Source organism: Chinchilla lanigera, unplaced genomic scaffold, assembly GCF_000276665.1.
Source record: "Chinchilla lanigera isolate Chin_1 unplaced genomic scaffold, ChiLan1.0 scaffold00027, whole genome shotgun sequence".
Classification (NCBI taxonomy): domain Eukaryota; kingdom Metazoa; phylum Chordata; class Mammalia; order Rodentia; family Chinchillidae; genus Chinchilla; species Chinchilla lanigera.
The window spans coordinates 9541056-9557338 of record NW_004955428.1 but is presented as its reverse complement, the minus strand read 5'-3'; positions in this window follow the sequence as shown (position 1 = coordinate 9557338).

Here is a 16283-nt window from a genome sequence, read left to right as displayed (position 1 = left end):
AAAAAAAAAAAAAAAAAAAAAAAAGAATCAGAAATGTGACAATATATCAAACAGAAATCCAAGATATAAAAGAATGAGTCCATGCATTCAGATACCCTAAAAACAGTAAGAGAACATGGAAACTAGGTCAAATATCTTCCAGATGACTCAAATAATACTAATCTAAGAATAATAGGAGTTAAATAAAGACTGGAAAGCAACACAAAAGTTATAAAAAACTATTTTCTGAATTCATAGCAGAAAAATTTCTAAGTTTGGAGGAAAATTCAACTTTCAGGGAAATGAAACTTATACAACCCTAAAGAGTTATCACAAAAGGACCTCTTCATGTTCCAAAATATTTAAAGTCCTAGAATGAAACACAAATATTGAACTGCAAATCTGTTAAGGAAAAGCATCAAATAGCTTATAAGAGCAAACCAATGTGAATAACAGCAGATTTCTCAAAACAAATTTGAAAGAATAAAATAGGACAGAAGTTGTTAAAGCCCTAAAAGAAAACAACCTTCAAATCAGAATAGTATATCCTGAAAATATATCTTCAAAATTGATAGAGAAATAAAAACTTTTCATGGGAAAGAAATTCATGATACCCAGATCACCTTGACCAAAAATTACTCAAAAAAGAGCCAATGAGGGAAAAAACACAAAGAGCCCAAAGCAATTAATGCATCAAGCAGGGTAAGCTGATAAAAGGAAAACTAAAGGAATAAGCAACAGGAAAAATGAAACTTGCTGAGGGACCACTACATGACAAAGAGGTAACAATCATAAATATATATGCACCAAACACTGGGGCATCCAACTATATAAAACAAATATAAATGGACATGAAAAATCTAACTAATACAATTGTAATGGGCAACCTCAATATCCCAATGTGATAATGTCACAAATAGATCAACTAGACAAAAAAAAAAAAAAACTGAACCAAATCAGTGAACAAATGGACTTAGTAGATGTCTGCAATGTGTTCTGCTCCAAAATATCAGAATACAAGTTCTTCTCAGCTATGAATGGAACATTTGCCAAAATAGACCACATGCTAATTCATAGAACATGCTTAAGTAAATACAAAGGAATTGAAATTATCTCATGCACATTATAAGAACACAGTACAATTAAATTGGACATCAATGGCAAAAAGATGACAAAAAGTATATAAACACAGGCAAATTAAACCACAAACCCCTAAATAACCAATACATCATAGATGAAATTTAAAAAGAAACTAGAGTTTCTACAATTAAATGATAATGCTAACATTATAAACCAGAATTTATGGGACACAGTGAAAGAAGTCCTATGAGGTAAATACATAGTAGTGAGGGAGGAAATTATAAAGATCTGAGCAAAAATTAATGCACTCGAGACTAAGAAAACAATACAAACAATACAAAGTATTAATGAATCAAAGTGATGATTCTTTGGAAGATCAAATAAAATTGACAAACTCTTAGCAAACCTTATTGAAAAAGAACAGATGCAAGTCTATGCAACTAAAAATGAAAAAAGGTGAAACCACAAAAGACCCTACAGAAATCCAGACGATCATCCATATCTACTTGGGGAATTTTGTTCAAATAAGGTGGAAAACACAGAAGAAATGGACAGTTTTCTAGATATATATGAATTACCAAAGCTGAATCAAGAAAGTTTAAAAATTCCAAATAACCCAATAGCTGTCAATGAAAGTAAAGAACTAATTAAAAACCTACTAATAACAAGAACAAATAACCCAGGTCTTGATGTATTCATTGCAAATTCTACAAGAAATTTAGAGATCTAATTCTACCACTCCACTTATTCTTTAATGAAATTCAAAGGGAAGCAATACTCCCAAACTCCTTCCTAGATGAAAGCACTAACCTGATACCAAAACCAGGGAAAGCTCCAACCCAGAAAGAGAACTGCAGCCTATACCTCTACTAGGTATCTTCCTGAAAGAATTAAAGTCATCATACTACAGCAACAAAAGCATGTCCATATTTATGGCAGCACAACTCACAATAGTTAAATAGAAAAGTGGCGTATGTGCTCATCAACAGCTGAATGAATAAAGACAATGTGGTATATACACACAGTGAAGTACTTTTCAACCATAAAATGGATGTTTGAGTCATTAATAGGAAATGTGTTAGATCTTGAAAGTTTAATTCTAAGTGAAATAAAAGGTTTAATATTACAAAAAGTTAAATATTACATAGTTTCTTTAACATAAGACACTCAAAATATAAAGAGTTTAAAGAGTATAATTTTTAAAAGCCATATTAAAGAAACAGGAAGGTAGAATCTTTAGAAACTGCAAAACATATCAGGAGTTGGCCTTTCTCCCAATATTATGGATGAGCATATGGCAAGGGATAAAATAAAAGAGACAATGCAAAATGGTTTGTGAGGGTCCAGAAAGGTCAGAGGTCTTGTGGTTAAGATTAAAGCTTCTCCAGACTGGCCAGTATTTATTGGGTCATTAGTATAACAGGAGGGTGAATGAATGTGCAGGACATAGCTGAGAAAAAAAGGGTTCAAAAATAAGCAAGGTCTTGAGAAAGTAAAGCAGACATTCCCCACAGTAAATCTTTGCTTAATAGAGAACTGTTCTTTAGAGTTTGCAACATTGTCCTTGAAAATTTAGGGATAGTCAACACTCACTGCTGTGCTTGCCTTCGGATATGTCACAATGTCATAGACCACTACAGGTCTGTAGTGTGGCTGCTCACATGGAGAGTTCTATTTCTGCATAACAGCTGCTGACTCTTCAAGAAAGTCACTTAGGCCTGGGAAAGACTCATACATTAATGTAGAAAAGCCAACTGGTTAATTCTAAAGCCTACTCTGTGCCACCTCATGTGTTCTGAATCAAAAAGGTTGGTGGAAAGAGAAAGAAGGGATGGTACTGGGGGGGTAATATAAATTAGTTGCAATATGTGTATGTATCACCCCTGAAACTAAATCTAATCACTAAGTATTACATGCATTAATAAAAAAAATTAAAAAGTCAACTTAGAACTACAGAAGGTATAGATTTCCAAAATATGATATCATATAGCTACAAAGTAAAACAAATACTACTCTTAGTGATAAATTACTAACAGGCTTACTTTTGAGGTCAGAAGTGAAACAATGATATTCAGTCTCCAAATTTTGTTCATCACTCTACCTATGGTGGTAGTCATAATTATTTCTGAAAACATATATTCAGTAAGATTGAAGGAAGTTCAAAATAATTTTTTTATTATCCATATGTGCCATGACTGTGAACATCCAAAAGTACTCACAAAACTCAAATTAACAAGGAAGATAAATAGGTGAATTTAAACTAGGCACCATGGTTCAGTTAAGTATATTTTAAGGGTATATTTTGAAAGCTTAGCCCCCAATACATAGTGCTATGTGGATTTGGTGGATCCTTTAGGAGGTCAAGGCTAGTAGGAGGAAATCACTGGTGGTGTGCTCTCAAAGGAGACTGTAACACTATGGCTCTTCTTTATCTCTTCACTTGCTCTCTAGCTGCCATGTGGTCAGCAGTTAGCTTAATGTCCCCTCTGAGATGTTCTGCCCCATCAGACCCCAAAGCAATGAGGCCACTCAACCATGAACTGAATTCTCCAAAACTGTGACAAAGTAAACCTTTCTCTTTCAAATGTGATTATATCAGTATTTTGCTACAGTGATGGAAAGATGACTAATGGATCAGGTTCATGACTACAAAAGTAACACACTACCAACCATAATGTATTTCTAGGTCCCATAAAAATTCTAGAAAATATAATTTTAAAATATAATAAAAAATTTAATAGCAAAATTACCAAACACATAAAATGCATCTAATGCCATGTGCACAAACCAGTACACTGAAAACTCTGTAACTTTAATGAATTTAATCTATAAATTTCTCCAAATTCATTTATAGAAATAATACTTTCCAAATCACAATCAAGATTCATGCCTCCATGCACATTATGCATGCATGTAGAAACAAATTGTTTTTATGTTGTGCATGGAAGTCTTAATACGAAACTAATAACATTAGTCACAAAGAAAACGAGAGAACATGTATGAGCAAGTATCAATACTTAAGGTTTGCCATTATAATTACTCAAAATCTAATATAGTCAGAAACAGATATAAACATAGGCTTCCATAATAACACAATAAAAGTGGAATATATTACAAAAGAATAAACTATTTTACACATGATTTTGAATTATTAACCTATATCTAAAAATGAATTTTAATTGTTACCTCACACCATAAACAAAAATTAATTGCCAATGCCATATAAATGAAAATATGAAAATTGAAGCAAAGCTTTTATAACAAAGCGTGGGAGACTATCCTACAATATAATAATTACATATTATGTAATATATACTATATAGCATATTTTATTATATTAAATAATAATAGTATATTATTATGCAATTATAAATATATAATTATAAATATTTTGTTTATGTAATTAATAATTGTTTTAATTATTATAATAATTTATTATTTTAATTAGTATAATTATTATTTCAAGAAAAAACTAAATACATTAGTTATCTGTGTCACAGCACATACAAAGACAATTTTCTTCATGGAAGGACTGCTGGACGGTGTTGCCATGAAACAGCAGCATGCAAGTCAAAGTCAGCCTCTGGGAACTCAATGGCTGACAAAAGGAAAAACTGTTCTCCTGCTGTTAACATATTCTTATTCCAAAAAGGTAGTGGAAGTGATGACGTTATCATATGATGATTTTATGTGCATGTTTTTAAACTTATCATACTCTGCTACAATTGTAAAAATATTAACTTCTTATCAACTCTGGTAAGTACAGTTAAAATTGAGATAGATTTGCATTATTGAAAAATGTTTTTGCAACTTTCCCCTCTCTCATCAGATAGATGAAACACTACATAATAAATGTGCTTCATTCTGTATGATTCCACTGTGACTTCTACCACAAAGTTAGGCATTGACCTCCAGATTCTCCAAATTAATGCATTGCTTATTGGCACATGAGCCACAATGGCCAATTACACTCCTCTCAAAACTTATGTGAAAGGGGCTGGGGATTTAGCTCAGCGGCACAGCGCCTGCCTGGCAAGCACAAGGTCGTGAGCTCGATTCCCGGTACCGGAACAAACAACAACAACAAAAAACCTTATGTGAAAGACATAATGGAGAAGCAAGACTCTACTTGGCAGAATTAAAGGACTTTCCTGTCTGAGTCAACTTGATAGTTTACTACAGAGAAACGATCCAGAAATAAAACCATCACAGAGGAAACAGAAGCCTAGGAAAACAAGAATAAAATAGATCCCTAATGATAAAATGGCCCATTTTAATCAGTTATCACAGAAGCCAGTCTTTCAATTTAGTAATTTCTGAGTTGAATTTAATCATTTGAGTTTAAAAAATTTACTATTATCACTGTAAAAATCATAACGGGTGAATTATACATTAAATTGAGATTGCACAGTGATAGAAATATGATTATAAAACTGATAACAAATGATAATGTGAGGGCAGAAGTAATCCTCCTCCAATGGCCAACAGACATTCTGTCACCTTCACCTAATTAAATCCAACTCTTCCCTGCAGCCATCTCCGTTCCAACGAGGCAGAAAACAAATAGAGTTTAGAGCAGCATACACAGTCTTGCTTAATAGGCCAAACTTGGAAACAGCATACAATCATGTTCATATTTCATTGGGTAGAACTCAGGAATTGTTCACTTGAAAAAGCAAGGAAAGGGCCTGGGGATTTAGCTCAGCGGCAAAAGCGCCTGCCTGGCAAGCGCAACGTCGTGAGTTCGGTTTCCGGTACCGGAGAAAAACCAAAAAAAAAAAAAGAAAAAGCAAGGAAAGCTTTTTAAAAGGTCAGTCTATATGATCAAGAAATAGATAACTTTGATAGTGAGTCACTAATACTTTTTGCACAGACCATTTTTCTGATGGTAGATATTTCATGTGCATCATTTGCACAGATAGTATTTACATACACTCACATTTCCCCCAAGGAAGACGTCTCAGAATAGCATCCGTTTACTAGAATCACATCAGAATTGGGGAAGTATGAGCATTAAGCAGTTCTTTCCATTATGGCTTCATATGGTTGTTGTGGTAAAAGTAAAAGTAGAACAAAAAAGACAAACCATCAGCCTTGTGCCGTGTTATGAATTGTAGAGCAGAGATGAGGCAACAGATAGTATTAAAGTTACATTCAGGAAAAAGAGAGGGAGAAAATAGAGCCTATGCTTGACGACAACAACTGTATCATTTTTTTCTCCCATTTGGTACTGGAAATTGAACTCACAACCTCACACTTGCTGGAAAGGTTCTGTGCCGCTGAGCTATATCCATAGCCCTCTGCAACTTTCTGTAACAGACTTTGTAAAACATACTTTTCTCAAATATGCTTTGTTCTGCTGTAGAAAAGTTCCTCAATTAAATCTGCCTTCCCAGACCATAGTAACTTCTTTGTTTGTTGTTCTCAATGACCTCATGTTCAGCTTTCCAAACTCTACTTTTCCTTAACCCATGGGCACTATCCATCTTGTACTAACTTTCTTTCTTGTGAAAGTTTCAAGATCTAAGACTTTTATTAAGTCATTTTTCCCCTAACTCAAGACTTCCTTGAGAAAATAATTCCTTCCAAAACTTAATACAATTATGGACATACTTCCTTATAACCAATTTCATGTGCTAGTAAACTATCCCACAGTTCATTAAACATAATTCTAAAGGCTGACATTTTTACCTTCACAATCTTTAAGTGGATAAATATTTCAAACAATCATGAGGTATATAAGCCAATTTAGAAAACAGGCTGGAGTGGGGATTTCACACCAAATCATTATGATAAGGCGCAATCACATTCCCTAAGAAATTGCAAAACATCTTTTTTTTATTGGTCCATGTTTGTGATACATATGAATACATTTATTGTGAGTAACTGGTGCCTGGATATATTTTTACCTCTGCTTCCCTAACCTTGTCTCCCTTCTTTCCTCAAACCCAGGTCCTGTTTTTATCTTCACAGAGTCTTTCACCCTGTTCCGTATCGTATGCCCTTTATTTTGCTCTTTCAATTATTTTTCCTTTGATTGTCTTATATAAGAAAAATCATGTGACATTTTACCTTTTACATCTGATTTATTTCCCTGATTATTATGATCTCAAGGTGAATTCATTTTTCTACAAATAACTCAAATGTCTCCTTTTTCATGGTGGAGTAGTTCTCCATCAAATATGTGTTTCACACTTGATTTACTCATCCATTGACTGCCATATGCTTGCTTCCCAGCCTTCGCGATTATGAATTGTGCTGCTATAAACATGCGTTTGCGTGTATCACTGTAGCATGATGACTTTAACTCCTTTATTTAGGAAGTGTTCAGTAGAGGTACACCTAAGTCAAAAGGAATCTCTATTTATAATTTTTTGAGGAAGCTGTGCCCTGATTTCCATAGTGGTTGCGCTAATATATATTCCTACCGAAAACATAGAGGGATTGCTTTTCCTAGTACAACCATGCAACCTTGCCAAATTTTCTTTTTAATTTTGTGTATTTGATGAAAACCTACCTTTGTGGAATTAAAGTGGAGTCTCAGTGCTGTTTTGATCTCCATTTTTAAATTTAAATCCTTTTTCAACTTTATTTAGTTTTTTATGTCTAGAATTAGGTGTTTCCAACCATATGAAACTTCCGATTTTCCCCATTCCCTTTATTTCTTCTTCAAATTAGCAGCATTTTTTTTTAAATGAAACTTTTTCTGTGGCTCTTTACTAAGTGCAGGAAAGAAAACAAAAAACAAAAATATACAAACAATGAAGGAAGCAACTATTTGCTGTAATAATCCTGAAAAAATGAAAGTAAGCCTTGGTAACAATATTAGGGGTAAGAAAAGATATACAAGATATTTGAAGATACTACAATAAAATTATTATATCAGCAGTTTTGTAAAGCAAAATGAAATTGTCTAATTCATCCCAAAATTACCAAAATGATGGAACAGGAAAAAAACCTTGATGTGTAGTGTATCTATTAAAGAAAATAGCATAGTAGTTACAAATATTCCCACAAGACCTAGCTGTATTCATAGGACATTCAAACAATCTTTTAAGGATAACATTATTTTCAATAACAGAACAATTCGGAGAGTGTGCGGCATACATGCCAGCCTACTGTATATCTAATAGCAAACAAAACAACACGAAACTTGTTTCCTATTGAGGAACATACCTTCAATTGTCAATTCCAAACATGATTATTAGCAAATCAGAAATATTCATAGATACAAAATGACAAAATTGTGCATATCTGAGGAAGAAGATATCTCAGATTTTTATGTATGAATGGTAATAACCAGATAAATACATTCAAAAGAAAAAATTCATTTCAATAAACATAGAAAAAGTATATATGAAATTGAACACAAGTTCATATTGTTAACAAGCAGAAACTTAGCTCACTAGAAGTAGAAAAGCGTTTATTTAGGCACACCAAACTGATATTCAGCTAAAGTCCAATAGAAAAAGTTAGTCTTTTTTTTTTTTGGTCTTTTAGAGGTTCTGAATATCAAAATCATCTCCTCACACATGCTATGCAAGGCTTCTACCCTGAGCTACAGATCCAACCCCTACAAACATATTTCTTTCTGAGGATGAATTACTATCATTAACTTTGATGCAATATGAAATGCGATTATACCTATTATCATCACTTTTATTCAAAGTCCTATACAAGTGTATCATGAAACGAGGGTAAGGAAGTAATTGAAAAGAAAAATAAACAGTATCATAGTTATTCAAAAGTCATATAATTATCCCCTTTGAAAACTAAAGAATGCTCCAATAAATTACTAAAAGTGGTTCTCATTCACTAACATAGATAAACAAAAATTAAAAGGATTGCAAGGAAGAAACAGCTAAGTAATTTATTTTAAATGGCATTATAAATGGTAACACATATTGCAAAATATCTATCTAAAAAGTGAAATTAATAGATAAACAATCAAAATAAAGAATAAGTTAATATTGAAAGTACTTTAAGAATTAGTATATAACATCTTTCTTATGTTCGTGGTAAATCATAAAATTCTTTATGAAGATTGTTGATCTTTACCGTGCAGAGACATATGTAGATTAAATAAAATTCAAATTCAAATCTCTGTAGGTTTCTTACCCTCTGTAAATGGGTTATTTATTCTAAATTTTATGTTAGAATAAAACTAAAAAAAAACTAGTTAAGAACACCTGTAAAAATACAGCATGGTAGGAATGTGATCTTCACCTTACAGTAAACAACAATGCAATTATTTTATTTACTCATTTAGTTAATTAACTAATTAAGTAATTATTTTTCGTGGTAGGATCTTGCTATGTTGTCGAGGCTGGCTTTGAACTCACGATGTAGCCCAGGTTGGCTTTCGTCTCACAGCGATCTTTCGGCCTCAGCCTCCCAAGTGCTGGAATTATACATTTGCACCACCATGCCTGGCAAAACTGCAATTATTAAAAGAGTACGTCCCTGAAGAAAATGAAACAAAACAAAATAACACAGTCCTTAATATATATTGAAAACCATATTATACATCTGTGGAAAATTTTGTTCTATTTTACAAAAAGCAATAAAGCAATTGCTTACCTTTATGATTTTGGTGGTGATTTAATAATTGTTGAAGTCACATACATACATATTCATAAATGCATTGGACAGATATACATATATACATACACACATATATCCATACATTTGTATGAATCAATAGTAATATATAAAAAATTAAAATTAAGATAAACTATTACTTTTATTATTACAGAAGGCTTAATGTTAAAATGTGAAAAAAGTATAAGAAAGGAAGCTTAAACAAACATTTTTGCTTAAATATAAGTGTAAAATATTTTAGCAATGTATAGACAAACTAAATCATTCAAAAATTTTTTAAAATGATAATCATAAAATAGTCATGTTAATATTGGGTTCACTCTAGGAATGCAAGGGTAGTTTTATATTTTAAAAAATAATTTCATGTAATACATCATATCATCATATTCTTTTTTTGTTTGTTTGTTTTTTCCAGTACCGGGAATTGAACTCATGACCTTGCACTTGTCAGTCAGGCGCTGTGCTGCTGAGCTAAATCCCCAGCTCCACATTAGCATATTCTTGGAAGAAGTCGTATGGTCTTTGTCACTATAAATGTTATAAAATTAAACATTCATCCAAGAGTTTTGGAAAAAGAAAAATTCCTGGAAAATTAGGAAAACATTAACTTCTTAAACCTGACTTAAGGGCATGGAAATAGCTTGTCCATTAAATGTAGAAGTAAGATACCTGCTTTGTGATCAAGGACAAGATGAGAGCTTGTGATGGCCTGTCCTACTCAGAAGCGTGTGGAAAGGCAAACTTAGGCAATAGGCAGGAACAATGATGGAGAACGGGAAGTAATAAAAAAGACTTGCTATTCCCAGATGATGAGACACTATACATCAAAATGCAAATGAAACTAGAAGTCATAAATGTTGTTTTGTACAAAGCATACACGATCAATAGCACCAATGACAAAATTTTCTATTACAAATTAATAGCTTTTAAAAATGAAATCAATGTGCAAATTTCAAACAACCAATTACAAAGAAATGAATATGAAGGGTGACTGTATATTGAAAGACATGATGCTCAAGTTTATCAGTCATTAAGAAAATGAAAATTGATCAATCTTATTATTTTTTCCATATATTGACTGACAATACAACTATGATCATGTATGGAGAAGAATTTGTAGAATGCAGTTTCATGCTTATTGGATGAGAATGGCCACTTGTAAAATCCATTTGAAGGATAATTAAATGGAACATCATAAAATTAAAATATCTGGAACATTAGATGAAGCAATTAAAATTTCTGGAAATCTATCCAATATTAGCATTCACACAGCAGCACCCAACTGTATTTATTCATTTATTTACTCATTCATTACTTATATTTTAAATATCTGCATATCCTAGGAACTATTACAGGTACTGCAGAATGACCACAGAATAAGATACAGAAAGAACTACCTTAATATCCTAGATGGCTTACATAATAGAAGGATAGGAATGGTAACAATTCAACAAAGACCATCACAGAAAGAAAAGGTATCACTAGGAATTTTCCTTTACTGGAGCAACAATAAATATACTGATGAGGGGACCATCATTGTATAGGAAGAGATTTTTACAGCTGTCCTGTGAGAAATACTGTAATGAACTTGTACTCTATTTATAATGGTGAAAATGAATGCTGGGTTGTATGTGTCAGCTTTCCAGTTGCTGGACAAAATACATGACACACAACACTTAAAAGGAAAGGAGCTTATTTGACTCATGGCTTCAGAGGGTTCACTCCATGTTCAGCTAGCTCAAAGGCAGAAAGGACACAATGGAAAAGCTTGGCGGAGGAAAGCTGTTCAATCCATGGTGGCCAGGAAGTACAGGGAGCGGCAAGAGCCAGACAGAGAGAGAGAGAGAGAGAGAAAGAGAGGGGAAAAGCGGAGAGGAGAGAGGTACAACCTTGAAAAGCATGCCCCCAGAGTAACCTACCTCCTCCTACCTGGCCCCACACCCTAACATATTCCAGTATGAATGCCTTAGTGTGCCCCAGACACAATTAACTTCTGAAAGCATCTCCTCTGAAAACGTATGATTCTTTAGGTACATTTTAGACACAAACCATAGCATAGGTATAGTAAGAGGCCAAATGAATAAAGAATGTGGAATTAACACAGGTAGAAGAAAAAAAGCCCTGTAAGCAGTGTGTAGCTACTTGCAGGAATCTGAGGCCTCTCCTTCTCCATTTCAGTTTATTCACCTACTCCACCTGCTGCTTCTCTACACTGCGTTCTCCCCATGAACAGGAGTTGTGCCATTTTGCTTGTTATTTTTTTAAAACTCATTCTTTGCCTTATCTTTATAATGAATGTCTTTCATGGATTATATCTAGATATTCCTCTAAGACCTCATGCACTCATGTGGGGCTTTGGGGAGATGGCTGGGTCATGGGTGTGTGATTCTGGATTCGTGCCCTGACTGGTTTAGTACAGTTCTGGGTGTGGAAGATGGATTTACTGGGCAGGGAAGGCCCACCCTGGATGGGGGTGGCACAACACAGTGGGCTTGAAGCCTACATTGAATAAAAGAAAAAGAAGGCTCTGCCTCCTGCCTTCCTTGCCACAAACTATTTGTCCTCTTCATTCCCCTCTGTCATGCCACCCTGCCCTGGAGCCAGATGAATATGTGCTGAAACCTCTACGCACTGTGAGCTGAAATAAACCTTTCTGCTTTTAACTTGTGTCTGGTATTTTGCCCCAGCAACAAGAAAGTAACTCAGAAAATGTCTTTATGCATTCATACATAATAATGCCTTACCTAGTATTTACCATGTGTATCAGACAGAATTCTTAATGTTTTAAAGATAAAATCACAATCTCTTATCCCTTTTTATTCACGCCTTACCCTCACAGAAGCATAGGCAGGTAAAATATCTTGATCAAGGTAATATTGTGGAGAAAGACCATCTATCTCCAAAAGAACCTATTCATAACTACCATTACACTGAGCAGTATGCAATTCTTCTACCTTTCTTGTGAACCAATTTACCTTCCTAGAAATATTTTGGTAGCTATCTTGCATTTCAGAAGAGGGTTTCACTTAATTTGAAGACTCTTTACAGAAGAGAATCCACTCTCTAACAAGCAGGAAAAGGGGAAGCTTGTCTTATACTCTCCACTGGCTTTGCAGCCTCTAAGGAAACATTTGCTAAATTTAAGTATATGCAAAAGAAATATGCCCAGTTGCATAAAATTGATGACAATTTTAATGAGTACCCCATCAAACTTTCTGCATATATTATTTATGTGGAAAGAAAGTCTTACTAATTGGTGAAATATTTTCATTTGGAGGAGATGAGTGGTCTCTCTTTTGAATAATACCAAATACAGCTCAAGTTTATTTTACAATGTCAGAAAACAGCCAGTTGACAATATTAATAGAGTGGAAAATCCATGATCACAGAAGCATTCATGTCATATATGACAGCCTTTCAAAATTACTTGTCAAAGTTGACCTGCACACAATCTTAGACGAACTAAGGCAAGTTAACTGTGAGGGTAAAAGTGAGATAAATCTCAGAAATTCAACAATACTTATCATTGTTCAAGTCTTGGAATTGAACAAACTATCATTCAGTGGAGAAAATATAGGAAAAGCTCACCCATTCTTGTAACCATCAAAGAATGAAAAGTATATTTTTAGCATGTTCAAAGGAAAGAGACTTCTACCACATACTTAATGTAACCATACAAATACAATGACAGCTTGTTTTAGTATAAGATGAAAGAAAGAGTTTAAAAGAATGGGTGCCAAAATAAAGAATGTGTAAGGTAAAGCTGAGTCTGTACAATGGTATTTATAATTAGAAATTTTAACTTTTTTAAAAATTGAAACTTTAGGAGTCTAAGACTAAAAATTAGGGAAGGTATAATTTCCTGAGATAGTCCATGAAATATATATTAGTAACTGTGGGAAATGGTATTCATTATAGCATTACTAGGCTTTGCCATATACAGATAGAAAATAATTAAAAAGAAAAGGAAATGACCACCAGTTACTGGGTAGCAGCAAATGAACACCAAATATTGTACGAGGCATTTTAAAACATAATTTCATTTAATGCTCCTCAAAAACCTATGGTAGAAAAATAGATTAGTGTGCATGCTGAATGAAGTATGCTAGATTGCTATATTTTTCCAAAACTGAAAACAAAGCTTTAGTTTGTGACCAATTCTTGATCCAATGTGCACTTTTTTATTCTTCTAGTACCTTAAAAGAGAGTATATCATGCGTTGATATTCAGTGAAGGTCCTTAGTATATTAAGAATTTGTTTGGTTTATTAAAATCCATATAGAACGGTATTGATATTTTATCTGAGTCCTTTAATTCCTTCAATTCTTCAATTTAAATAAGAAAAAAGTTACATTCTTTTTCTAAAAAGGATTAAGACACACACAGTGTATTGGAAGTTAAAAGACCTTAGTCATATTTTTCAGATTACTATAACAAACCTTTATAGAGACCTACTATATGTTGGTTATCATGCTTGATACTAGACTTTCTTTCAGTGAAGCCCTTCACATCTAGCAGTGAGATGTTTGTGTATTTAAATAGATCAGCAAATGAGGTACAAATATAAAACTCAAAAAACAGTAACCATTTCCAATACATATATGTCTAGATACACTATAATATATTAATTATTGCTATCTTTTTCATATGAAAAATTTTTACTCTTCTGCCTTCTTTTCCAATAAGTAGCAAGTCCAATACTTCATGAACTAAGGGCAGCATACCACAAAGAAATGAAAAATAGTCTGCCAAAATGAACTTTTACTTTGTTACAGCTTTGAGTGGCAAAGTTATAATCATCTTGGAAAAAAAGGAACAGCTTGGGGCTCTCTCTTAACTGCAGTTTTCACTGGGCAGGTGGCATCCCAGGCTTACAGACAAACAGTGCCGAAGGGGTGTCCAAGACATCCATGAAGGACTGACTGCCTTGCTGAGTCATCAGCTAACACACATTTCCACACTTCAAGCATGGCATTAGAGAAGCTCAAAGAGGCTACTCAGTGCAGAGTAGGCAATGAGGATGTCATCAAGATCATCTCCACACATAACCAGTTGAGGGAGACCATTACAAAGTGGCTCTGAGCAGGATTTCAAATTAGTCAACTGGTTTTCTATGTTTGCTTGTGACTCTGTCCCAGGACTATGCTGCTTGTCTGAAGATGGACAGTGGCTTCATAGTAAGTGAATCTGTATGAGTCACTGTTCCAGCCTGAGGCTTTTAGTGGCCTATGAGGCCATGATGCCTCAAAGGACAAGATAAGGCCACAGCTGAGAACTCCTTGCTTCAACTACAATTAACTAAATAGAGACCATAACTACAGGTGTCTCAGGTGAATGTCAACCTAGAGATAAGATAATCTCTTAATTAGCATAATTGACTACTTTGGGAAGTCTTTGTACTGACTTGCAAGGTCATGCTCAAGTTCTGGTGCTTTCCTCAGTATTCCCCCTCCTTTGTCTGAAAACCAAATAAATACAATAAATGCAGGCCATCCAGACAAGTTTTTTGTCTCAGGCCCCAGAGAATTTCAAATTCTGCTTGAGGATTTTGATCTTCCTGGAACCCTAAAATAATACCACTTATCTATTTTATTTAAGCTTTTGCTGTGCATTCTTTGGGAAATTGTGGGCCTGATCAGTCCATGATAACCAGTCACCAGGAACTCATGTCTCATCTTCTGTGTACAATGTGACCAAACTGGAGAGAGAATTTCCTGTGAATTTAAAAAGCTAAGAGTAAAAGTAAAAATAAGTTGTAAAGAAAATCAAATAGCATTTATACACATTTTGTCCTTCAGACATTAATTACTATCTGCTGGGTTATATTAAAAAAAAAGTATGTGCAAAGTTCATAAAAAGGAAGTCAAAGTGAGTGATGAAAGTTTTGTAAAGAGGGAGACAACATGGCTGAAGAGAGGAGGGGTATTGTTGAGAGCTACTTAGAGAAATTCAAATAAAATACAGGAAATTGGAACAAAGGGAAGGGACATATATCCTGAAACTAAAATTAATTTCACATAAGAGACTTACAGATCAAGCAAAATATAGATAAAGAGCTTAATAAAATGACCAGCCAGCCCACCTGGCTGCCAGTGGGTCACCAGATCAGGACAACTGCCTGCCATACTTGGAATCTTAAAAGAAGAAAAAGAGGAAAAGAATGCACTAAAATAATAGTAAATCAAGCCATACATGATAAACTTGGGATATAATGTCACCTGCCTCTTCTACATTCCACCACACAGAAGGCACTACAGTCCAACAGCAAATTCTGCCTACACAAACTGTTCCCTCCTTGATGATTGGCCAGTTTTCCTTTTTTTTCTTACTTCTTTGCCTCTTTTTTTGCCTTTTGTTTTTTCTTTTCTTCCAGTTCCTTTTGTGCTCCAGAGCACTAACTGGAGCCACCAGAACAGGATTAAAGACTACAGTGGTGCATAGTAAGTGGAGCAGCTAACCGATCCTGTGACCTGTCCTTAAAGAGGCACAGGGAATTAAACAGCTCTGCACCTTGGGAATGTGCAGCCCTTGGCTGTTCCCATGCTGCTGGGGGTGGGAGTAGAAAAGCACCCCACAGCATGCCATCCTGAGGCAGTTACATGCACAGCAGGTGATGGTGGGAG